The sequence below is a fragment of the Mesoplodon mirus genome, assembly GCF_964341445.2.
Source record: "Mesoplodon mirus genome assembly, chromosome: 12".
In the NCBI taxonomy this organism is placed as follows: domain Eukaryota; kingdom Metazoa; phylum Chordata; class Mammalia; order Artiodactyla; family Ziphiidae; genus Mesoplodon; species Mesoplodon mirus.
Genome location: NC_138988.1, coordinates 96,907,739 through 96,932,647, shown reverse-complemented (window position 1 = coordinate 96,932,647; position 24,909 = coordinate 96,907,739).

Genomic DNA, 24,909 nt, shown 5'->3' with positions numbered 1-24,909 from the left:
TTTTTGGTTGTACATGGATTGTTTGGGATTTGGCTTTTTAAGATTTTTTGGAAAAGTTTGGGTGTAAATCTATTGTTATCTTGTTAGTTAAGTCAGAAAATTTTATCTTGGAGGAAATGACTCATTTGTGCTCTTGAAAATACCACACTTGGCATTCATCATTTAATGTGTTATATGGAAGTTATTTAACAATGCTTTTGGGGGTGTCAAACTCTTCAACTTCTTTTTAAAATAAATCTCTTCTTAAATGATCTGGTCTGCTTGAGGTCAAAGGGGCTCAAATATTTCACTTTTCTAAAAGCATGAAACCCTTGTGTCGCTTGAAATTGTGGCTCACATTCTCTCAAAACAACCCTCTTCGGCCCTCCGAAACCTCCCCTTGGTCACCTCCTATTCATACCTCAGCCCCCACAATGTCATTCTCTGAAAGACACTGATAACTTACTAATTGTCAACGTGAATGGCCTCTCATTTGCTTCCCTCTGAGTTTTAGTAGCATTTGCCACTGTTGACTACAGTTCCATCCCTTGGCTTCATAATGCTGTGTTCTTCTCCATCTCCTGCTTCCCAAATCCCAAGTTCTCAATCTCCTATTCCCCTTACTAAGTACATCTCCATGTTGTATATTTGTCCCAATTCTCCTATATATTTTCTTCATTAGCAATCTTGTCCAGTCTCAAGGCTTTAGTACCTAACCCCCAAATACACATCTTTTGAGTTCCCAGCCTGCATTTTGTAACCTACGTGGGCCTCCGTCTCCTACATCTGTACGACTAAGTCTGCCAGCCTCTCTCTCGGATATGCTCCTGTTCTAGTCTCACGAGAGTAGCATTGTCTTTGCTTTAAATCTAGGCTTTAAATCTAGAAGTCTTAATGCCCCTTTTTCTTTCATGCCACATATTGTATCAATTGCCGGTCAAGTAGGAGGCATTCGTGGCGTCTCTGATACTCCTTCCCTTCCTCTTCAGTCTCCAGATCCTAGTTCAGGCCCTTGTCCCCTCTCTTAGGGACTAAGCACCTCTCTGATTTCCTCCCTTTAAACCAATCCTACAAGCTCTTACTGGAACCTACTACTTTATAAAGAATGGCTCTTTCCTCAGTGATAAAATGGGAAATGGCCATACCTATCCCACGCTCAAAAACCTTCAGTGGTCCCTCCGAGCATTCAATGCCTTCTATTTTCTGCCCTCAACTACATGTATCTACTATGTCCCACACTCTAGCTAGCGCAGATGATGCGTGATTCCCTGAATATATTCCACCTGGGCCATCCCTGTGCTTCTGCTTGTGGTCCTCCAAGTATTGTGTCAGAAGCATCAGGAGCACCTGAGAACTTGTTAGAGATGCAGATTCTCAGGCCAACCTGTCACCTGCTGGCTCAGAAACTCTGAAGGTAAGCCAGCAGTCTGTGCTTTAATATGCCCTCCAGGTGATTCTGGTGCATGCTAACATTTTCGAACATGAAGTGCCTTTTCCTCCTCTCCCTGACAAAATGTTCTCCATCTTTCGAAGACTGCTTAGATACGACCTTTTCTGTGAGGTTGTCTCTGATTCTCTGCTGTGCTCCCACAGCCATCTCTGGTGTCTTTCTCGTATCGTTTTCAATGTCCTTCCTTGTTTGTCAGTCATATGCATACGTTCGATCTCCTCTGGTAGACTCTAAGCTCAAGGATAGGGAGCTTATGTATGTGCCTCTGTGTGTGTGTGTGTGTGTGTTTTCTACTTTGCCTTGTCTTATTATTTTGTCATTTTATTTTTAAAAATACAGTTGAAAGCAGTGAATAAAACTTTTCTAATTTGTGAGTGATGTAATTCACCAGAATCCGGAAGGTTATCAGGAGAAATGAAATACCACTTAAGGACTTCCCTGGTGGTACAGTGGTTAAGAATCTGCCTGCCAATGCAGGGGACATGGGCCCGAGCCCTGGTCTGGGAAGATCCCACATGCCACGGAGCAACTAAGCCCGTGAGCCACAACTGCTGAGCCTGTGCGCCACAACTACTGAAGCCTGCATGCCTAGAGCCTGTGCTCTGCAACAAGAGAAGCCACTGCAATGAGAAGCCCATGTGCTGCAACGAAGAGTAGCCCCCGCTCACCACAACTAGAGAAAGCCCGCACACAGCAACGAAGACCCAACACAGCCAAAAATAAATAAATAAATTTATTTTAAAAAAAGAAAAGAAATACCATTTAAAATTTGGCAGAGTAGCTTTAATTTTCTAATAAAATAAACCCACTCTTTAACCTCACATGCTTATTCAACTGTGACAGGCCTGTCTGATACTGTGGTATTGACTTCAGACCATTTGGACCGTTTGATCTCTGGAAAAAAATTCCACTGCACAGTATTATCAAAGAGACAAGAAGTTGTGTTTTCAGGATGTGCCTTATTCCACACAAAGCCCACAGCTACCGTTGCTGTTTTCACAATCGTTTTATCCAAAGGGGTATCTGGAGACAAAGAACGTTTTTCCAGACACGCATGATATTTAAATATTAAAACTAATATATCTAAATTAACCCAACTGTCCTACATTTGTGATTCAAACTCTTATTCCATTTTGTTCAGTTAATATTTATTGATTCACTTAAAGTATTATTCAGTTATAAGACTAAGTCACTATGACTGTGCATGTATGTTTAATATAAAATAATGTTTACAGGCCTAGATAGAGAGAAGAATGGGTGGAGAAGGGAACAGAAAAAGAAAAGGCGGAAGGTAGTAAGATCTAGTGGTGTCACACAGGTGGTGGTAACCAGTCCATATCTTCTTTTTATTCATATAAATTTATTTATTTTATTTATTTTATTTTTGGCTGCGTTGGGTCTTCATTATGGTGTGCGGGCTTCTCATTGCGGTGGCTTCTCTTGTTGCAGAGCACGGACTCCAGGCGCGTGGGCTTCAGTAGTTGCAGCACGTGGGCTCAGTAGTTGCAGCTTGTGGGCTCTAGAGCGCAGACTCAGTAGCTGTGGCCCAAGGGCTTAGTTGCTCTGCAGCACGTGGGATCCTACCAGACCAGGGCTCGAACCCGTGTCCTCTGCATTGGCAGGCGGATTCCCAACCACTGCACCACCAGGGAAACCCCCATTCCATATTTTCAAAAGTAGCCATAAACTGCTGAAAATCTTGCTTTGGTTTGTTTCTTTATTTGAGATTGGCTGGGCAGGTAATGTAGTGGCACGTTTGCTCTTCTAATGATTGATCAAAAAGAATTCAAGGTAATGCTATGTAAATTAGAGTAGACTATTTACTGTGTATCCAGCACTTCCAAAATGGCACTTTAATTCTTAAAAGCCCCAAGAAAGGAGAAACAACATCCCCATATGACAAATGAAGATGCCCAAGCAAAGGGAGGTTAAGACCCTCATGAAGGGTCTGCAGGCTGCACCCAGACTTCAACCTAAACACTACTGTGACCCCCTTAAAAGATTAACTCCGGTGGTGCTCAGCCTTCTTCTGCTTGCAGCCCTTTTGAATTCTAGACATGTTGGCAGTACATTTAAAGTAATTCAGAGACTCAGAACAACTCAAGTCAACACTCACTACGGAGTAAACTCATCTCCAGTAAGCAATGGCTGAGTGTCCATGCAAGCAGCCTCAGCTGCCCTCCTTTTATCCATGAGTTACTCCCCTCTGGGTCCTGTGGATAGTGAATAGAGCTATGTGTGGTCCCCCCGCACCCTTAGATCCAAGACGCTAGTCTCAGCACTCCAGTGAGAGCACTTTTCTTCGACGCAGCTTGAAGTTGACTACACATTTCCCCTCTACACTTTGTTATAGATCCTCTCAGCTCAAAACTGATCCTCAACACCGAGGACTCCTGGAAGACATCATCTCACATCTTTTGAACGTTTATGTAATAGAATATAGAGGTTTGGTCTGTTACATAACAGAAATGTGGCTAACGGAATATTTTAACCGATGCTAATTGGATTTTTTAAAGTCTTTTTAAAAACATGGCTTGTGCTATATATACCATGTGTTAATACTAGAACTTATTTTTATAGAGTATTATTTAGTCAACAAATTTTATAAATCAGGTCTGCATTATACATTTGCACTAGTAATAGCCATAAATTCAGTCTTTAGGATGATTCACATACTTACCATACATCAAATTCCCTGGGCAAAATGACTATCCTTAAAAAACATAGCCAGTAGGACATATATTTTCAGAACTGTGAATTTGTTTGCATGAGAACTGCAATTACAAATCTGTAGTTTTTAATCTAGCCATCAGATGACAAGTTGAGTAATTACCATTCCATGCTTAACTATTTTTATGATGACTTTTTTTTCCAAAACAGCTGTTGTGGTTAAAAACACAAAGATTCGTATTTTTTCTTCCCATGCTACAGTATTTTGGCAAACAAATCTCTTTTTCTCAAAACATGAAGAGTCTGATTCTTAAAGATGCTGTCGTAGCACATGTGTGCTCTCAGATTTTCCAGGGCTTAATTATCTTGTAAAAATGGGCTTTTTTTTTTTTTTTTTTGCGGTACACGGACCTCTCACTGTTGTGGCCTCTCCCGTTGCGGAGCACAGGCTGCGGACGCACAGGCCCAGCGGCCATGGCTCACGGGTCCAGCTGCTCCGCGGCACGTGGGATCTTCCCGGACCGGGGCACAAACCCGTGTCCCCCGCATCGGCAGGCGGACTCTCAACCACTGCGCCACAAGGGAAGCCCAAGATGGGCTTTTTAAAAAAAATCTCACACAGTGCTTAGTACAGAGTGGGTACCCAATGAGTGGCTCATGAATGGATGAGTGAATGATTAATATTTGGATTATTTAACCATATCTTTCTAAAGGCAATTGTGTATGTATGATAGTAAATAGAAAAGAAAAATCAGAATATTTATTGATGCCAGTTTCATTTCTTCTCCCAGGCTGATGACATTAAAGAGGTAGATAGTGTTTCTCTGGAGAATTTCAAACCAGGAGAGATACTAGTGTGCATTGGATAGTTTGATTCTCCACAGTAATAATAATTCACAATGTTAATTATTGTGTCAACCCATGGGAAAACAAGGAACTGAGAAAAGATGGACAGTGGGTAGATGGCTGCTGTTGATCAGCGTGATTTCAGGTATTTCAGTTTGTCAGTAGACTGGTTAGAAGAGAGGCATGTGAAATCCTTACAAAGAACAGGCAGAAAGTCTGATCAAAAATCTCACACCAGGGTGGCTCAGTGGTTGAGAGTCCGCCTGCCGATGCAGGGGACACGGGTTCGTGCCCCGGTCCGGGAAGATCCCACGTGCCGCGGAGCGGCTGGGCCCATGAACCATGGCCGCTGAGCCTGCGCGTCTGGAGCCTGTGCTCCGCAATGGGAGAGGCCACGACAGTGAGAGGCCTGCGTACCACAAAAAAAGAAAAAAAAAAAATCTCACATCAACAGTCTTCCTAGTGAATCTGTCTTAAAATATTCATCCTTTATAAAGCCTTCAGTCATGTTCCACAGGCATAGCGTGTTGCTTCCACTCATCCCTGTGTCTTGCACTTACTTACATCTATCCTAGTACTTGTTACTCAGATCCGCCAAATATTTATGTGATGTTCTCCCAATAGCCTTGTGATAAGCTTTAATGGGTGAGACCATGTCTGAATAGTATTTTCATCCACTGTGTTTGACATAATTTTGTTGCCCAGTGAAATTTGTTGAATTGTTCAAGGGAGGGTAAATATATTAGATATTCACACTTCAACCTCAGTGATTTTACAGAGATTTACAGTCTACAAGTATAATCTTCAGAGATTGAATTTTCCATTTAGGCTACAGAATTGCTTCCATAATTTTAACAGGTTTGGTCTGGTTTTAATTTATATACCAGGTCATATTGGAAGCAGGGATCTCACTGTAGAATTCTGCCTTTCCTATTTGTGGGAATTTTTTCTTATTTTCTCTGCGACATCTCAAAGTAGAGTTCAGTACCAAGTCCTGACCCACCTAATGAGTCAGAATATTCATGACAAGCAGGTAACTCTTCCATTATACCTTTGTGTTTTAAAAAAAAAAGTATTTTGTTACCCATATAGTTCCAGACATGACATAAAAATGATTCATTGTAATCACGTGTGCAGAAACCAGTTTTTTTTTTGAGATATGCGGGCCTCTCACTGTTGTGGCTTCTCCCGTTGCAGAGCACAGGCTCTGGACGTGCAGGCTCAGCGGCCATGGCTCACGGGCCTAACTGCTCCGCAGCATGTGGGATCTTCCCAGACCGGGGCGTGAACCCGTGTCCCCTGCATCGGCAGGCGGACTCTCAACCACTGCGCCACCAGGGAAGCCCTAGAAACCAGTTTTTAGAGAGCTAATTGCTAATCTGTACAACAGAATTCTTTATCAGTCTCTTAAATCTTAGTATTCTTCTTCAGTCTTTGGGCACATTTAAAAATACACTTTCAACTTTTAAAATGTTGATGAGAATAAATTTTTATAGCATTTCAGGAGGGCTATTCATCAATACACATCAAAACCAATTTGCATTCACTTTGATCCAGCAATTCCACTCATGAAAATTTATCCTGATGTAATAATCATGTAGGTGCCAAAAGATGTAGTTATACAAATTTCATGGAATTGGGGTTATTAAAATAGTAAAAGTTAGAGACCATCATAATATACAGGAAGAGTGGTTAACTACATAAAACTGGTACAATAGAAAACAAGGAAGATATTTTAAATGACATAGATTTTCATGAGATATGATCAAGGCTAAAACATCAGGTTAAAGAATTAAATGAGCACAACCCCTTTTTTAGAAAATAATACGTGGACAGAAAAAGGGGAAAGGATATCTATCAGTGTTGTCATATCTCTAGGTGATAGAATGGTGATGATTTCTGCTGTCTTATTTGTACTTATCTGTATTTTCTAACTTTCTACAGTGAACAGAGATTGCTTTAGCAATAGGGAAAATAAAAGCTATCATTGATATTTACTTAGATTCTTTCACATGAAAAGAAGAGAACCCCCTCCCAGTGCAGGAATAGCCAATACTCCCCACCCAGGCAGGCACCACTCAGCAATCTCGGCACTTTGCCCTGAGCAACCTTGATGAAACCCCAATTTTTCTCCACACAATACTCCTGGCAGCCATTATGCATTAACCCAAGTTGGTATGAGACATGAAACCTATGTGCCAACTCTACTCAAAACAAAACAAAACTGTTCCCAGGAATTGAGATTGATTTTTTTATACAATGGAATGTTTTAATTTCTCCATTTGTAAAAACTTCTGTTTACTTCCAGGGAACTAATATAGACTAATCAAATGGTAGATGTGAAGACAGATGTCTTTCTTGGAGAAAAAAAAAGAAAAGATGCTTTAAATAAGCGTTATAGTTCAGTTGCTCTTACAAGATCAGATACAGATGGAAAAGCCTATGGCTTAGAACTTTTTCTCCATCCCTCCCGGCAAAAATAAACTTTATCAAACATTGTCTTTCGTGGGTAGCAAACCTTATGATTTGATTATTCTTCTGACTAATGGTAAGAACAATAAGTATAGTTTAAGATAATTCTTATCTTCTTGGTATTCAAGTCCAAGGCCTCACCCTTGGAAAGACCCTAATACTAAAAGATGAAAATATGGAATAAATGAACTGGATTTACTTAAAACTTGTATCTAGACAGCCTACTTCCATTGCCTGGCTAGTCATATTTGCTTCTCAAGAATTCTCCTAAGTCTTATATAGATTTGGTTTTGAAGGCTGTGGAACAGAACTAATCAAATGAAATCTATCTGGGTTAAAAATGAAATGTTCCCTCAGATTATTTCTCTCTTCATAAGGTACACACATTTCAAAATCTAGGTATTTCAGGGCTTCCCTGGTGGCGCAGTGGTTGAGAGTCCGCCTGCCGATGCAGGGGACGCGGGTTCGTGCCCCGGTCTGGGAAGATCCCACATGTCGCGGAGCGGCTGGGCCCGTGAGCCATGGCCGCTGAGCCTGCGCGTCCGGAGCCTGTGCTCCGCAGCGGGAGAGACCACAGCAGTGAGAGGCCTGCGTACCGCAAACAAAAAAAACAAAACAAACAAAAAAAAACACTAGGTATTTTAAACTCATTTTTTCTCACTGATAATTAATTTTAAAAAGAGGGCTAAAATTGCTCCCTAATTTGTGACAATTTAGTCTTGTTCCTGCATTTTTTTTCCCTAAAATAATTCATATTGCTTTTCCTAAAGACCCCCTCCATATCCCCAGGCATTTATAAAAATGCTGTCACTGAAATTCATATAAGATGGAATTTGTGTGAAGCTCCTTCATGTTTCAAGAAATGGGGGTGCGCTTGGATTCTCTCCGTGGATGGAGTTTCTGGTACAGATCCCTGAGAGGTGTCAGCAGCTGCAGAACTGGAAGGCTGTTTCCTCTGTCGGGAGGTGACAATGGCTTGAATGCCAACGTCTTCTCCAGAGAGACCCAATGGTAACTGCCTTGGAGTGCCCGGCTCATAGCTCTATGCTGTCGACTCCGCCTCTTTCACTAAATGCATCTTCTTCCCTCTACCTTCAACTACCTCCTTGCTACCTCATTTCCCTGTTACGGCTTTTGCTTACTTCCTTCTCTCTCTGTGCTCCTTTGCTCCTGTCCCACTCTATTGTATGCCCCTTCTCTCTGTGAGTCTCACTCAGACTCCTCAAGAAAGAGCATGTGTGGTTGTCCAGTCACCCTCGGGTAGCAGACAGAGAATCCCCATGAAGCAGCAGGCTTCTGAGGTTGCTGCCCAGACTATAAATGGCTGGCTCGGTGTCAGTTGTCCATCTTCTTGCCTATTAGGTGCTCCTCTGCCTAAGAAGCACTTGAAATGGCTATGGGTTCAGCAAGACTGCTTCCATAGCGTGTCCAGTACAAGACTGATTTCCTAGATTATTCTGTGAGTTGTAAGGGATGTCATGGGATTTAGCATGATAGGAAGATGCCTCCTCGCTTGTTTTACTGTCAATCCTAGGTTACATAAGGGAGCTCCCGAAATTATAGGAGGAAGGAAGTGTAAGAGTTTGGGAAAATGTTGAAAAATGTAGTGGGTTACAGTTTGTCTGGTCACATAAACCTTCAAAATAGATGCACGACAAGTTCTAGCCCTGGGTTTATTTAAAACCATTACATAAATTACATGCCTGATTATATAAGGCTATGCTAGAGAATATAGTTTCATTACTGAAAAGAACTGGTAGGTTTTAATAATTTGACTTGTTTAAAGGTTACATGTTTTCTTACAGGAGACATTCTATGTCTTGACATGGGTGGGGATTACAAGGATATATACAAATATAAAAGTCATTGAGTTATGCAGTTAAGATTAATGTACTTGATGCATTTTGTTTGCTATCCTTCAATTTGGAAGGATATCACATAAGTTGTTTCTAACTTCTCATCCTTATCGTGACCAAATCGTCTCCAGTTTGGGGCTCTAGCCTAAATGCACCCCACAGTGCCCTCCCTTCTCTTCCTGTCGTCCTACCCTATACCCATCACCTCCTCTGAAGCAGCCCTGGTCTGGTTCTGACTTTAGTGGGTACCCTTGTTCAAATAACTCATGGGTCTTCCTCTTCCTGCCTCCTTAGCAGTACACTTTCTAAAGGCAGGAACCATCTTTTATTTTTTCTTTATGTCTCCCTGGCCGCCAGCACAGGACTTCATACATAGAAGGATTTCATTAAGGACATACCGAGTCAGAAAATGCCAGAACTGTGAGGAGCCATAGAGATTCGTGGCCCTTCCTTTTTTTCTGAAAGAGAAAGCTGGTCTGTAGCGTGTGGGGAAACAGATGAGCAAGCGCTGATTTTTGTTTATTAACAAAAAATTTATAATTTTTATTTTTTTCACATACGCACAGAAGGTAAAGTAACCGTTTTAAAGTATACAACTAAACGGGGCTGTGCAACCACCACCCCTATCCAGTTCCAAGACATTTTCATGGCCCCCCAAAAACCCCTGCACCCTGTAAGCAGTCCCCCCAGCCCCCAGCAAACACTAATCTGCTTTCTGTCTCTTTGGCTTTGCCTATTCTGGACATTTCATATAAATGGAATCATACAATAGGCGACCTTTTGTGTCCGGTTTCTTTCATTTCGTATAATGTTTTCAAGTTTCATCCACAAGGTATTAGTGCTTCATTCCCTTGTATGGCTAAATTGATACCATTTTTGAGCACTAACAAAGCACCGGATACCGTGCAAGGTATACTTTACATATGTGATCTTATGGAGTCCTTGTAACAGCCCTAAGATTTAGGTATCATTATCCCTATTTTATAGATCTGGAAACTAAGGTTCAAAGACGTCAAGGGTCTAGCCCAAGTTTATAAAGCAAGCAAACCAGCCAACCAGGTCTAGGACCCAACTTCCTGACCCTGAGTGCAGTGTCCCTTCACTACAGCTGTCCCTCCTGCCAGTTCCTGAACATCTGTAGCTCGTCCAGCCCCAGTATCTGTAGGATCCTTACTTCACATCCACATCTGTCTCTCCTTTACCTGCTGACCTATTAGTGATACGGCCCCACATTGCAGAGTGGGCTAAACAGACCCTTGCTTATGCTTTCGCTTGTTTGAAATCACATGCATTGGGTATCAGTATGGATACCTAAAAGATTATAGAAATTCCCATTGCACTCCAGTGCTGTGTAATTGGAGTTTCATGCAATTGAAGCCTGAAAACAATTTTCTGTATCACCTGGCGATCATCAGAGAAGAAGGCCTCTTCAGGTTCTGTTTTAGACTGTTGGATGAGGCGTTGGGGGGTGCTTTAAATATGCATGAGCTTCACCAATCACCCACAGCAGAGGTGGATTTTAATTTTGAATTCATTAGGCAGATTTATTTCTCTAATTGGTTGTGAAGCTTTGTCAAGTAGGAGACAGTAAAAACAATTACACGTTCTTTTGAATGTAAAACTTGGTGGAGTTTGGGTATTAACAATGCACAGAGAGACGAGAACGGACAGGAGGGCCCTGACTATTTCTTAAGTAAGTGGTTAAAGATTTACAAATTGCACTTCAGTGAAACTTGTTTTTATTTTTATAGATGTGTGCTCTCTGTATTTCTTCTGGGATATGGGGTTCCAAACACAAGTTCTGAGAGTCAAACGGCAGCATTCTTAACCTTGGGGTCATGAACCAGCTTCATGGGGTCTATTAATACCTTGCAATTATCTGGAAAATGTTCTGTGTGTGTGCATTTTTCTGGGATGAATATGCAGAGTTTTTGTCAGATTTTCATAGTTTAGGAACTACTGTGGCACAACTTTCTCTCTGACTCTCTGAGGCATCAGCCAAGTCTGTGGTCTACCAGTCTGGGGACCCGAAGTCCTCTACAGCGTGAGGAGGTGTATCTGCACTGTGTGAGGGGGTACTCTACCATCCCAGAGTCCCTGATGGCCAACTGACCCCTTGGCCGGGGTTCGGAACCCTTCCTCTTGCTCTAGCCTTGGAATGGTCACTCTCCACTTTCCACCTGCCCCTTTGTTAAGAGTAAACCAACTCATACAACCAGTTCAGAGACTGCAGCAAACACTGGGAACAGCTGGATGAAGGTCAACACTGGAAGCAAGTGAGCTACTGGTGGCAGTTTTCTGGAGGTGCCGAAAAAGAACGATCAGAGCCTTGGATCTCAAAGTGTGGTCTGCAGACCCGCAGCATCAGCATCCCCCCAGGATGTGTTAGAACTGTAGAATCTCAGACCCCACCCAGACCTACTAGGTCAGAATCTGCATTTTAACAAGATGCCCAGGGGATTCCTAAGCATGGCAGAGTTTGAGAAACACTTGTGCTTTGTTCTGGATACCGCTATCCATTTCCAGCAAGTGCCTTCTATTTCATCTCCCCTATGAAGCCTCATCCTCCTCCATCTCCACCCTGATTCTAGCTCCTTTGTGCCACATGGAATTCCTATTGTTCCCTCACATCACCTAAGGAAACAGCAGTTTCTAGCACTTCTGGTGTGAGCTCTAGCCCCTTTCTGGTGTGCAAATGCCCAGGACTGCCCTCTCTTGATGGTGCTGTGATAAGAAGAGAGAAAGGAATCAGAAGATTAGGTTCTCCAGTCACGTTCTCCATGAGTGATATAGTCATAAGCAAATCACAGCCTCCCATGCCTCAGCTTCCTCATCTTCATAGGGTTGTGATAAGGATCAAAGAGACTTATGAAAAGTACTTTGTGTTTCGCACAGAGTAGATGTTCCAAAAATGTTCCTTTTCTTTAAAAAAAAAAACCCACCTTATTAAGATATGTTTGACACTAAAAAGGTATACATATTTAATGTGTATAACTCGACAAGTTTACATTCATAATTATACAATGTGAACCCATTACCACCATCACCTCCCCAAAACATAGCCATCACTTCCTAAAGTTTCCTCCCGCCCCCTTTATCATCATCATCATTGTTATTTCAGTGGTAAGAACACTTAACATGAGGCCTATCTCCTTAGCAAATTTTAAGTATACAAAGTATGCTTAATATGTACTTATCTATTACTTTTTTGCATTTTTTACCAGTTTAAAAAGAGAAAAAAATGCACCGTCTTTGGAACAAAAGAATCACAGTAGATGTTTAAAGGAAGGATATATAATCAAAGAACACAGTGTGGTATAAAAAGTATTCTTGGGCTTCACCTGGTGGCGAAGCGGTTGAGAGTCCGCCTGCCGATGTAGGGGACACGGGTTCGTGCACCGGTCAGGGAAGGTCCCACATGCTGCAGAGCGGCTGGGCCCGTGAGCCATGGCCGCTGAGCCTGCATGTCCGGAGCCTGTGCTCTGCAACGGGAGAGGCCACGACAGTGAGAGGCCCGCGTACCGCAAAAAAAAAAAAAAAAAAAAAAAAAAAGTATTCTCTCTTTATTTTATGTTTTATTTGTATGTTTGTTTTTCTTCTTCGTCTCGTCACAGTTCCTCTACTGATAAATATGCAAAGTATACATACATATGTATACATACATACATTGTACGTATACATACACACAATGTAGCTGTACATTGATAGCTATAGGTACCAGTCTGTACGGTAGATCTCTAGAACTTATGTATCTTATTTATTTTGTGTAACTGAAATTTTGTATCCTTATTCAGCTCCAGAAAGGGAGCTGATTTGGGAGTTAGTGGATCTGGGTTTTTTGGTACCTAATCAGGCTTTGACTAGTTTTGTGGGAACTTAGCTAAGTCCCTTCGCCCTCAATTTCCCAACCTATAAAATGAGGCTTTGACCACAGTGTTCCTTTTTGACTTTGTCATTTTATGTATTGCCTCCCAGAGGAAGCCATCACTCACCAGATGTTCTACAAATAGTGAAAAAAAGCTATACTGTGTAGAATTAGTCAAACTCTTGAAGGGTATCCCTTGAGACAAATATACTTTCATTGTTCCACTTCTGTGGATATTAATCCCCCTCCATTAGTGATTCTAAGTTGCTGTGACTGCTTTATGTAACCCAGAGCCCAAATCCCTGGTCTTTTTTGAGATATCCTCCATTAAGTTTGTCTCAAAACACAGCGCACTTAACATGCATTGAGCACAGTTGCAAATTCCTCTGTGACAATATGAAAAGATTAATTTTGAGCTTCAGTACTTTGTGTTTATCCGTCATGGAACCAACTGTCATTGTAATGATAGTCTCCCATGCAGACAATTAAAAATCATTCTCAAGGAATCTGTTCTAGTTGCCCTGCTTTGAATTATAATTCAATGTAGATACATCACCCATGCAATAGGAGGGCCACCATGCTTTGTTTGCCGTTTCAGAAAAATTTTAACAACCTATAGATACTGCTTTTTCTCTCCAAAGCATCTCAAGGAGCCCCAAACCAGGGAAATTTGAAGAGCAGCTTTGAGTAGTGACCAGCATTCCTTTTTTCTCTATCCATACGCCTCAGTGCTGCCTCTCCCCCGAGGCTACCCAAGCTTCCTTTCTCTACTGAGAACCACACATTTTGGAATTTTTTCTTCTCTAATCTCCCTACACCAAACTTACCTGTTTTGATCATTCTCTCTGAAGCCAGGTCACTGCTACTAAACAGCGAATGTGGCAAGTTCATCTGTTCCCAGGTGTTTAGTGAGTGCTAGTGAAATTGCTCTTACTTCCTTGTGCTTTAGACTAGAAAAGGAAGAAAATAACCATCTCCTTTTTATTGAGTGTAGGTTGGCAGTGGCATGGGAAGGGGGAAATAGAGCTGCAGAAACAGTCTACTTAACTTTACCTTCTCCCAAGTTAAGTCAAATTCCAGAAACCCCAGCTCACATCCAAAACAGGGGGCCAAATACCAGTCTTCGGGGAAAGTAATTAAAGGAGGATCTCTTTAATTGTCCTTCACTTATCTTTTCTCCTCTCTATTGTCTTTTTGTCTCTTTTGTCCCTTTGTCTCTTTTCTGGCCTAGCCTACTTCTATTACCTAACAGTATGTAGAGCCTTTTCACAAGAAACGAAGAGTTTCTATGGAGTAAAGTTAGTTCCCTTCTCCTTGTGCATGACCATCTTCTAGGGGAGCAAGGCAGGTTGTCATGGGCCAATGCTCAGTTTCCAAGGGGAAGAATCTCTCCAGTGTGGATAGGACAAAAGAAAGTTAAGTGAGCACAGCTCTTCACTCCTGAGAATGGACCATATTAGATATGTGAACGACATCTGTACATGAATATTATTGTATTCTAGAACCTTCCACCAATGCTACCGTAAATGGCTCCATGTCAGCTCAGAACTGGAACTGAGTAAATGGTTTCTAATTTAGAGATTCATGAACATTGGCATTTACATGAAGAAGCTGTCAACTTACCTTCTTAATATACCTGATAATACTTGCTATATTCAAAAGAGCTATGAACCACGTACCCTCTTATGAGAGGTGTCTCAACAGACCCATTCTTTTTGAGTTTCAAAGAATGGATGTCATCTCTTAAACATTTTATCCCTCTCTTAATTTGAAGTTCTCTCCAAGGTAAATTCAGTCGTTCTCTTTAGTCTTCTAGACTTATGTAATTGAACTCTCTGGGTGTGTGCCTTGGGTTTCCTGTCAAGGAGAGATAAAGCCTGCTTAGGCTCACTCCCCAGGGGAAAGTGATTACTCTGCGACAGGACACTTTTTGTTCTTGGGGCCTTGCATTATATTACATCATGGTTCGGAGACATCTGTCTGTGTGTCATTGTCTGTCAGAAATCATGTCTGACAGCTTTCTTCTATCCTCACAACATTAAAGTATTGTACAGTTTTTCAGAAGTGGTAAACTTTAGTCTTTATAAATCGCAATAGCCACAGCTCAAAAAGAGGCTTTGATTTGTTGTGTTGCTGTTGCTGTGTGTTTTTAAAAATCTTCCCAATGCTATTAACAAACCAGGGTTGTCAGAAGGATATGTTAACAAATTGTCAAAAGACTTCAGGAGTCCTACTTCAAAAGAATTCCAAATTATGGCTTGTCTTAACTGTGAGGGTTCCCACTGGGTTTATCCATGAGAAAGAAAAAAAAAACATGCATTGACTCAAAAGGATACTCATAATTTATATTGAAGAAGGGAGAGAAAGAAGTGGGGCAGTGTGTGTGTGTATGCATGAAACAATTAGATTTTTTCGGTGGTAATATGGTTTCCCTCATTGGCAGAGAAGTACAAGTTTGGTCATACTTGCATAGTCGTCTAAAGACGATAATTTTTCATACGCCCTCACTGCCTTTTGGTATTTTCAGTGAGTAGTAGGAGAATAGACTTTTACAAAGGGGACTTTAACCAAGAAACAGTAATAGAAGTAAAATTATGAAGCAGGTAAAGTTTATCATCATATCTTCTGTCTCCTTTTTCTGCAAACATTTTACTGCTCTTTATACCTCTCTAGACTTTTCCGTTTATTAAATTCCAGGAAAATTGTTTTAAACTTATTCATAGCAGTAATAAATGGCTTGGGAAGCCATAAATTAAAATGGTTAGGAATCAGAAAGATCTGGGATTGAATCTTTGCCCTGCCACTTACTGTAGGATCTTGGATAAGTTTATCTTTCTGAGCCTCAGTTTCTTAAACTAGAAAATGGGAAGAATAAAATCTTCCTGGCTCCGATTGAAATAATGCATCTAAAGCACTGAGCACAGTAGCTGGGATACAGTAAGTGCCTAATAAATGATAGCTTTTGTTATTGTTATATTACTCTGCCCTGAAGTGAGAAAAGAGATTTCAAATCTTTGGGATCTTTCTAACAGTAAGTTGGAAGACTGGTTATATTTTTCAGGAAAGGTAAGTACTGAAATCAAACCACTAGGATATCTCTTCAGTATCCTGTTCTCACTTCCTCTGGATATAAACCCAGAAGTGGGATTTCTGGATCATATGGTAGATCTATTTTTAATTTTTTGAGGAACCTCCATACTGTTTTCCATAGCAGCTGCACCAATTTACATTCTCACCAACAGCGCACAAAGGCTTCCTTTCTCCCTTTTCTCCATATCCTCGCCAACACTTATCTCTTGTCTTTTGGATGATGACCATGCTAACAGGTGTGAGGTGATATCTTATTGTGGTTTTGATTTGCATTTCCCTGTTGATTAATGATGTTGAGCATATTTTCATGTACCTGTTGGTCTTCTTTAGAAAAATGTGTATTCAGTTCCTCTGCTTATTTTTTAATTGGATTATTTGGATTTTTGGAATTGAGCTGTATGAATTCTTTATATATTTTAGATATAAACCCCTTATCAAATATATGATTTGCAAATATTTTCTCCTATTCAGTATGTTGCCTTTTTATTTTGTTGATGGTTTCCTTCGCTGTAGAGAAACTTTTTAGTTTGATGCAGTTCCACTTGTTTATTTTTGCTTTTGTTGCCTGTGTTTTTGGTGTCATATCCAAAAAATCATTACCAAGACCAATGTCAAGGAACTTGTCTTCTATGTTTTCTGCTAGGAGTTTTATGGTCTTACATTCAAGTCTTTAATCCATTTTGAGCTGATTTTGTGTGTGTGGTATAAGATAGGGGTCAAGGTTCATTCTTTTGCATGTGGCTGTCCAATTTTCCCAGTACCATTTATTGAAAAGACTATCCTTCCCTGGTTGTATATTCTTGGCTCCTTTGTTGTAAATTAATTGACCATATTGTGTAGGTTTATTTCTGGGCTGTCTATTCTGTTCTGTTGATCTATATGTCTGTTTTTATGTCAGTACCATACAGTTTTGATTACTCTAGCTTTGTAATATATTTTGAAATCAGGAAGTGTGATGCTTCCAGCTTTGTTGTTCTTTCTCAAGGTTGCTTTGGCTAGTCAAGTTCTTTCATGAGTCCATACAATTTTGGGATTGTTTTTTTCTATTTCTGCAAAAAATACCATTGGAATTTCAATAGGGATTGCATTGAATCTGTGGATTGTTTTGTATGGACATTTTAAGCAAATGCTTACTTTTAAATTATTTTCCTTTTGGGGTATGTGTGAATATTTATCAGTTAGCATTTACTATGCAAAAAACCATGCAAAAACTTAGCCTAAAACAACATTTATTATTTCTCATGATTCTGTGAGTTGCCTGCATTCTTCTTCTGATCTGGACCAGCCCTGCTGGAGCTGGGTAGTCAAGGATGGTCTCACTCACATGTCTGGAGCTTTAACTGGGACAGCTGAGATTGCTGGACTGCCTGGAGCCTGTGTCCAAGTGGTTTCTCATCCTATAGGAGGCTAGCCTGGACTTGTTCATTTAATGGCAAAATGTTTCCAACAGCTAGAAAGGGCAACCCCCAATAAGCAAGCACTTTTTAAGCCTCTGTTTGCTGATCAGCCAAAGTAAGTCACATAGCTAACCCAGATTGAAAGAGTACAGCCTTTACCACTTGGTGGGGGTTACTGCAAAGAACTATTAGCCATTCATAGTCCATGCTACAGGGGTTTTAGGTTAACCAGTCCTTCTAATCTCCTTACACAGCTATAATGAGAGTTCTTTAGAATATTCTAGTCTACAACTTTGCTCTGATTAAAAAATCAAAACCTTTAGAAAAATGTGAAACACTTCTTAGGATACAGAATCATTATCTACATCTACTTCTTGGCTTTTCAACCACTACAAATGTAGGTATAAAATTTGCAGGGTGATCGTAGCCAAAACAAATTGGTCCAGAACTTTCTACACAAGGCAGACTCCCCTTTACTCTTTGAAAAACATGTTGAGAAGTGGAGTGATTCTGCATTTCCACATTCATTCAAGAAAATACAGGCATAGGAAATGTCAGAGATGTTTTTGCAGGAGACATTAACTAGAAAAATCAGAGCTTGGAAAACATTTGAACTAAGTAAACAACACTGCAGCTGCACCTTTCACAACTTCTCAGCCAAAACACTAAATCATGGTGGCTTGAAGACTATGAACCTCAAGTATTCCATTAAAAAACCTTGGCATCTTGAGATTGATCAGTGTGTCTAGTCTTCAGCTTTATTTCCATTCAGGAAATTATTTTCTTTTATTGGATTGTATGGATTTTTATAGGTTTTTTATGACTCATCATTTAATATCTGAGAGTGGTGATGAGAAAAGAGACATATGTCTGTGTCACGTGAATGGCAAATTCTCTGCAGTTAGAACTTATAGCTATACTTTCTGTAAACAAAATATTCCATGGAGTCACTAGGTTTTCTCTTTTGCTCTGTAGTAGCTCTTGTGGGGAATACTAGAGCAATTCAAACAGCCAGTTTCCCAGTCCCTCGTGTATTTCAACCACACAGGACAGAGTATTTGAAATATATGATAATTTCCCACTTATGGAATAAGATGAGAATCTGGAAAAAACTTGGGTACTAATTTAAATTCATCCCTTCTTAGTTGTGTGAATTTGGGCATTACAGACTACTTCACTGTGTCTCAATTGCTTCTTCTGTTAATTGGCAGTATAAATTCTTGCCTATCCCAAGAGGTATTGTTGTGATGATCAATGAAATCATGTATGGAAAAGTTATTTGTAAATAATAAAAATATTTAGAGAGGTGGCATTGTTGTTACTATTATTATCATCATTAGCTTCAAAAAGGTCTGTAATCATTCAAAGCAGTAAGTGACTCAGTAAGCAGTAATGTTGGTTTCACCATTTTCAGATTAGGATAAATAATAAATCTAACATGAAGAGAGGAGCAGAAAAGCCATCTCTGTATCAGGTATCCTCAGTTTCAACTCAGTCATCATCCTTATTCTGGCGTATTCTTGGGATTATCAAAGTGCCAGAACTTAATTATCCAAATCATGGATTACTTGCTTTCGGTTGCTGCCTAAATTTCAGCAACTCATTTCTTAGGAAACCACTCTACACATTAGCAGCACTGATTCAGACATTGGAAAGAAAGTAAACAATAAGAACTCAAATATTTGAGGGGATGGAGTAGGGGTGAGTATTTCATATGAGGGTAAATTTCCTATTATTTCCCTAAAGGATTGAATGTTCACTCTGTCAGGACGTCATCAGCGAAAAAGTATTCTTAATGTTTCTGAAAACAATAAAAACGTGTTTCAGAGCAAAGAGATGCTTTATACAATATCCTTCTAATCCTCACTTGTATGTTTTTCCTCTCCTCCATTCCTTTCTCTTACTTCCACTCTGATCTCTTATCTTTGGGTACCATATCCTTACAGAAGTGTTACTCGCCAGAGAGATTTACAAAGGCACAGCTTCCACTTTGGCAAGGGAAGATGGAAATTAATTTGAGATCAAAGAGCTAAACATTTCATTTAAAATTTGAATTCTTTATGTTTTCACACTTAAAAATATATTCCGGGAGTTCCCTGGCAGTCCAGTGGTTAAGACTTCACCTTCTAATGCAGGGGGTATGGGTTCGATCCCTGCTTGGGGAGCTAAGATCCCACATGCCTTGCAGCCAAAAAGAAAAAAAACAAAACATAAAACAGAAGCAATATTGTAACAAATGTAATAAAGACTTTAAAAATGGTCCACATCAAAAAAAATCTTTAAAATATATATATATATTCCAACGTACTTCCTCTGATTAAGAATAGAAACTGAAATGCTAAAATATGAGAACTACCTGTATAAACTCTCTATAAAAAAATTGTTATCATCACCAAAAACCAAGCCAAAAAATAAAAGAAAAAAATATACAAAAGGAAACCTCCCGTATCGCTCTTGAGTGATGACAATAATGTCTTATTTAATTTTTCCCTTCCACCTTTTCAAAACACTTTCAAATATTTTCTCATTGGAAAACCTAGTATGGAGATTTCAACTTTTCAGGAAAGACTTTTAATTTGTGAGCAATTATATAAGCTAGACAATCTTTCTGAAGTCTGCCAATGTGGTTGTGTCTTAAATACTCAAATGAAAAAGGACAAGTGCATGAGAAGTTAAGCATCAATGAACATGACTTGGATCTTAAACCACAGACCCGAAATCCCAGGGCATTTCTCAGCTCTAACTTTTCCAGACTCCAACCTGCAGCCAATCACTTAGTCTTTCAATGACTATATATAAATGGAAGTGACTCAAAGGATATTTTGTGGAAAAAAATTAAGGATTTTTTTCAACGATAATACCTATAGTTTATTGAGTGCCTTCTATGTGCCAAGATATTGGGTTAAATGCTTTATACACGTTTTTTTCAATGTTTAAAACATCTCTAGATATTATTATCACATTTTACAAATCAGGAAGGGAAGTTAAATAAGTTGCCAAAGTTCTTCCAAGTTGGTCCATATTTGAACACAGAGCTGTGAGTAAATGAACTCAGCAATCAGATTTTACTGTCTTTGTAAATAGTGTTCGGTAATCTGAAAATTCCTTGAAAGAAACTTTGGGGGAAACTGATTTTAATTGTTAGCCACACAAGGAGACCATAGTTGATGTGCACCCCCTTGACTTCAAACCAAATAAGAAAAGCTTAAAAAAAAAAAATCACAAGAGTTTGTTATGTGTCCTATGGTGCTGGGGAACATAGTGGGCTGTTGTAGAATTTCGTCCTGAAAAAACATAAAGGACAAGAACCTGACTATGGCCACAGAATAGAGGTCTGTAGTTTTATAAGCCATTGGACTCTTATCAAATAAAAATCAAAGGTGTGTGTTTCCAGGGGACAAGATGTGGGCAGAAATAGAAAACTAGTCTGGAGCTCTCCTAAATGGATTTTGCCATAAAGGACCTCCCAGAGGGGCAGTGAGACCCCAACAGGGAAAGCCCATGTGATGACAGACTCCTGAGAACCAGAGACCTAAGGGGCAGCCACAAGGAACCAGCCAGACAAGGCAGAGAAACCAAGTGATGAGAGCTGGGGGACAGCTGGGTAATGAAGACCTCCCAACAAGCCACAGAGCTCCGCATGAGAGAGAGTGAACTTTAAAACTCTGCCACGGCCAGAAGAAACCGATGCCAGCTCACAACAATTCTAAACAGCTACGAAATTCCCTGCTGCTCCTCTCTCTCTTCTTTCCCTACCTTTTTCACACCCTGGAAGACCAAGGGCATCTAGTGAGTGTGTGGCTAGAGGTCAGCAGCAAGGGCAGTAAGGTGGACAGAAGCTCAAATCAGAAAAGAAAGGAAGTAGATTGGCCTTTTTTCCCCAGGATAGGCTTCTAGTCTGCAATAGTCCTGGCCCACAGCTTTGACTTGAACTAATGGTCAGCATGTGGATAATAGACCAGGTTGGACATATTAATTATTGAATGGAGACTGTTTCAAGGTTTAAGTGAGAAAAGTATTTTTTGCTTTGAGTCCACAGAGAGAGTTTGCAAGAGAGGTTATGGGATGGAGAGGGGAATGCCTTTTGATTTTACCCTCAAGTCCTGCTTTAACGGTAACATTTAGGGCAGGGATAGGAGTGGCTTAGCAGTGACAACAAATAAACCTCACGGTGCCTTGGTTGTGGATTTACTGAACAGTATATATAATGGGCATCTCGAAGTCCTATCCGGAAGGGTTGTATAATATATCAAGGCGAAGTCACAAAATCTGACCATCTGTGGACACCGCCTAATTGCAGAAGCTTTGTCATCTGCTATCACCCAGAATGACCTTGAGCAAGTTACATATGTTCTCTATGCTTAGATTTCTAATTCTGCAAAATGGAAGGACTAATGTCACTGTTTCATAAGATTTGGGGAGAGGAATAAATAAGTTCCTGTATTTAAAGTGCTTAGAAGAGTGAATGACACATGGGGAGCATTTAATTTGGAATTTGAAGTGAACTTAATGAAAATCAGCACAGTGAACCCAAGAAGTTAAGTGAGAGATGAGTTTAAAAATAATAAAATAGGGCTTCCCTGGTAGTGCAGTGGTTAAGAATTGCCTGCCATGGCAGGGGACACGGGTTCGTGCCCTGGTCCGGGAAGATCCCACATGCTGCAGAGCAGCTGGGCCCGTGAGCCACAGCTACTGAGCCTGCGCTCTAGAGCCTGTGCTCTGCAACAAGAGAAGCCACCGCAATGAGAAGCCCGCACACCACAACGAAGAGTAGCCCCCGCTCGCCACAACTAGAGAAAGCCTGCGCACAGCAACTAAGACTCAACGCAGCTAAAAATAAATAAATAAAATATAAAAAATGTTCCACTAATTCAGATACCAATAAGAGGCATGGAATTTTTTGAGTAAAGTGGAAAAAAATTAAGTGTTTACTGTACTTTGTTGGTTATTATGGTCATAGCAAGTGGGCCTATGGATTTGGACGGATCTGTCCTGCTGGTTTTTGAACAGATTGGAGATCTGTGTGGACGTCCTAGAAGCAAGCTGACCCACTTTCATGTTCAGATCACAGTGTTGTATTGAATTACAGTAATTGATTTTTTAAAATTTATTTACTTATTTGTTTTTATTTTTGGCTGTGTTGGGTCTCCGTTGCTATGCGTGGGCTTTCTCTATTTGCCGTGAGTGGGGGCTACTCTTTGTTGCGGTGCGTGGGCTTCTCATTGCGGTGACTTCTCTTGTTGCAGAGCACGGGCTCTAGGGGCACGGGCTGCAGTAGTTGTGGCACGCGGGCTCAGTAGTTGTGGCTTTTAGGCTCTAGAGCACAGGCTTAGTAGTTGTGGCTCACGGGCTTAGTTGCTCCGCGACATGTAGGATTTTCCCGGACAAGGGATCCAACCCGTGTACCCTGCATTCGAAGGCGGATTCTTAACCACTGCGCCACCAGGGAAGCCCACAAGAATCGATTTTTATAAGATTTCTTTCTCAGTTGGAACTTCAAGGTTCAGTCTCTATTTTGATTCTGACAAGGGTTTCGACTGCTATTATAATACAGCAGAAATCGTTTCCTAACACTTTAGAAGCTTCTACTTAGTGTTCATTCATCATATCCATTTTCTTTCCTTATTTTGCAGACAAATGCAAGCTAAAATTCATTAGCTATTAGGGGTCATTTGCTGCTTCGTTGGGTGTGACTATATATTGATCTGATGCATTCCTGAAATAACTTTGTCATGATTTTCTTTCCAAGGAAAAGGAAGTGAAAAGTTACCTGCCCAACATACTTGAGCAAAAGTTACTCATTTTTCCTTCCAAGGAAAGGAAAATTCTGTTGCCTGCCTGATGTCCCTAATGGGATTATACCTATGCATACTATTAAAGAAGAGAGAAGCCATATAAATTCTTTCTATTCTCAATCTACTTCTCTGGAGGAAGAAGGTTTATGGATGGAATTCAGAAACTTTGAAGGGGGTAGTGAAGGCAGACGTGGAGACTGGAAAGGAAATAGATAATGCTGTCCTATTTCCTAGCACTATTTTCATTGCACACTTAATCCCTTCTTGATCATGTAATAATGGAGCCTGTTAATATATTTGGGTTTTGAAATTTCAGAGGATTAACATTAATATACATGTTCTGACAGTGTGTGTTTCAATCTAACACATACTGTAGTGGTTAAGAAAGCACAGGTTCTGGAACCAAGGTACCTGGGCTTGAATCTGAGCTCCATCCTCATTTACCACCCCTGTAACCTCAAACAGGTGACTTTTGCTGAGTTCATATATTTGGCTAGAAAAATGGAAAATTGATCAGATTTAGTAACATTCCCAATGTATTCTCTGCCTCAACTTATACGACAGAGGGACCCAATTGTAGCCAGTTTGCTATTTGTTATTTATTCTCTCTGCCACTCAAGAGGACAATACATGGGAATTAAAATGACTGTGACATAGTCATAGGATATCCTTAAATCTTCTCTAATTCCTTAAGTACATAATTTATAAACTTCATTACATTAATATTAATCATCAAAATCACTTGCAATACGTCTTAAACATACTGTGCTAGAGAACTTCCAGGTTTGCACAATTCTCAATGTTCATAAATCAATATGAAGGAAATGATGACTCAGTTAAGGACAATTAATCTTTTTTTTTTTTTTTTTTTGCGGTACACGGACCTCTCACTGCTGTGGCCTCTCCCGGTGCGGAGCACAGGCTCCGGACGCGCAGGCTCAGTGGCCATGGCTCACGGGCCCAGCCGCTCCGCGGCATGTGGGATCTTCCCGGACCGGGGCACGAACCCGTGTCCCCTGCATCGGCAGGCAGACTCTCAACCACTGTGCCACCAGGGAAGCCCAAGGACAATTAATCTTGAAATCAAGGTCAAGTAGGAATTTCTCCTGGGACTCGTCATGAAAATGAGCTCACTCATTGCATCATATTGATGCAATGAATAGCTTTCTCCATGACATCCTGACATAAGTATCAAGAAGTTCCATTGGACTAATTCTTTTAACAGCCTTAAAAATGGGATGCTATGGAATCTAAAAAAAACAAAACAAAAACAAACTTATAGATCCAGAGAACAGTTTGGTGGTTGCCAGTGGTGGGGATGGGAGGTGGACAAAATTGGTGAAGGTAGTCACAAGGTAAAATCTTCCAGTTATAAAATAAATATGTCCTGGAGATGTCATGTACGTGATGGTGACTATAGTTAACAATACTGTATTGTTTATTTGAAAGTTGCTAAGAATGTAGGTCTTAAAAGTTCTCATCCCAAGAA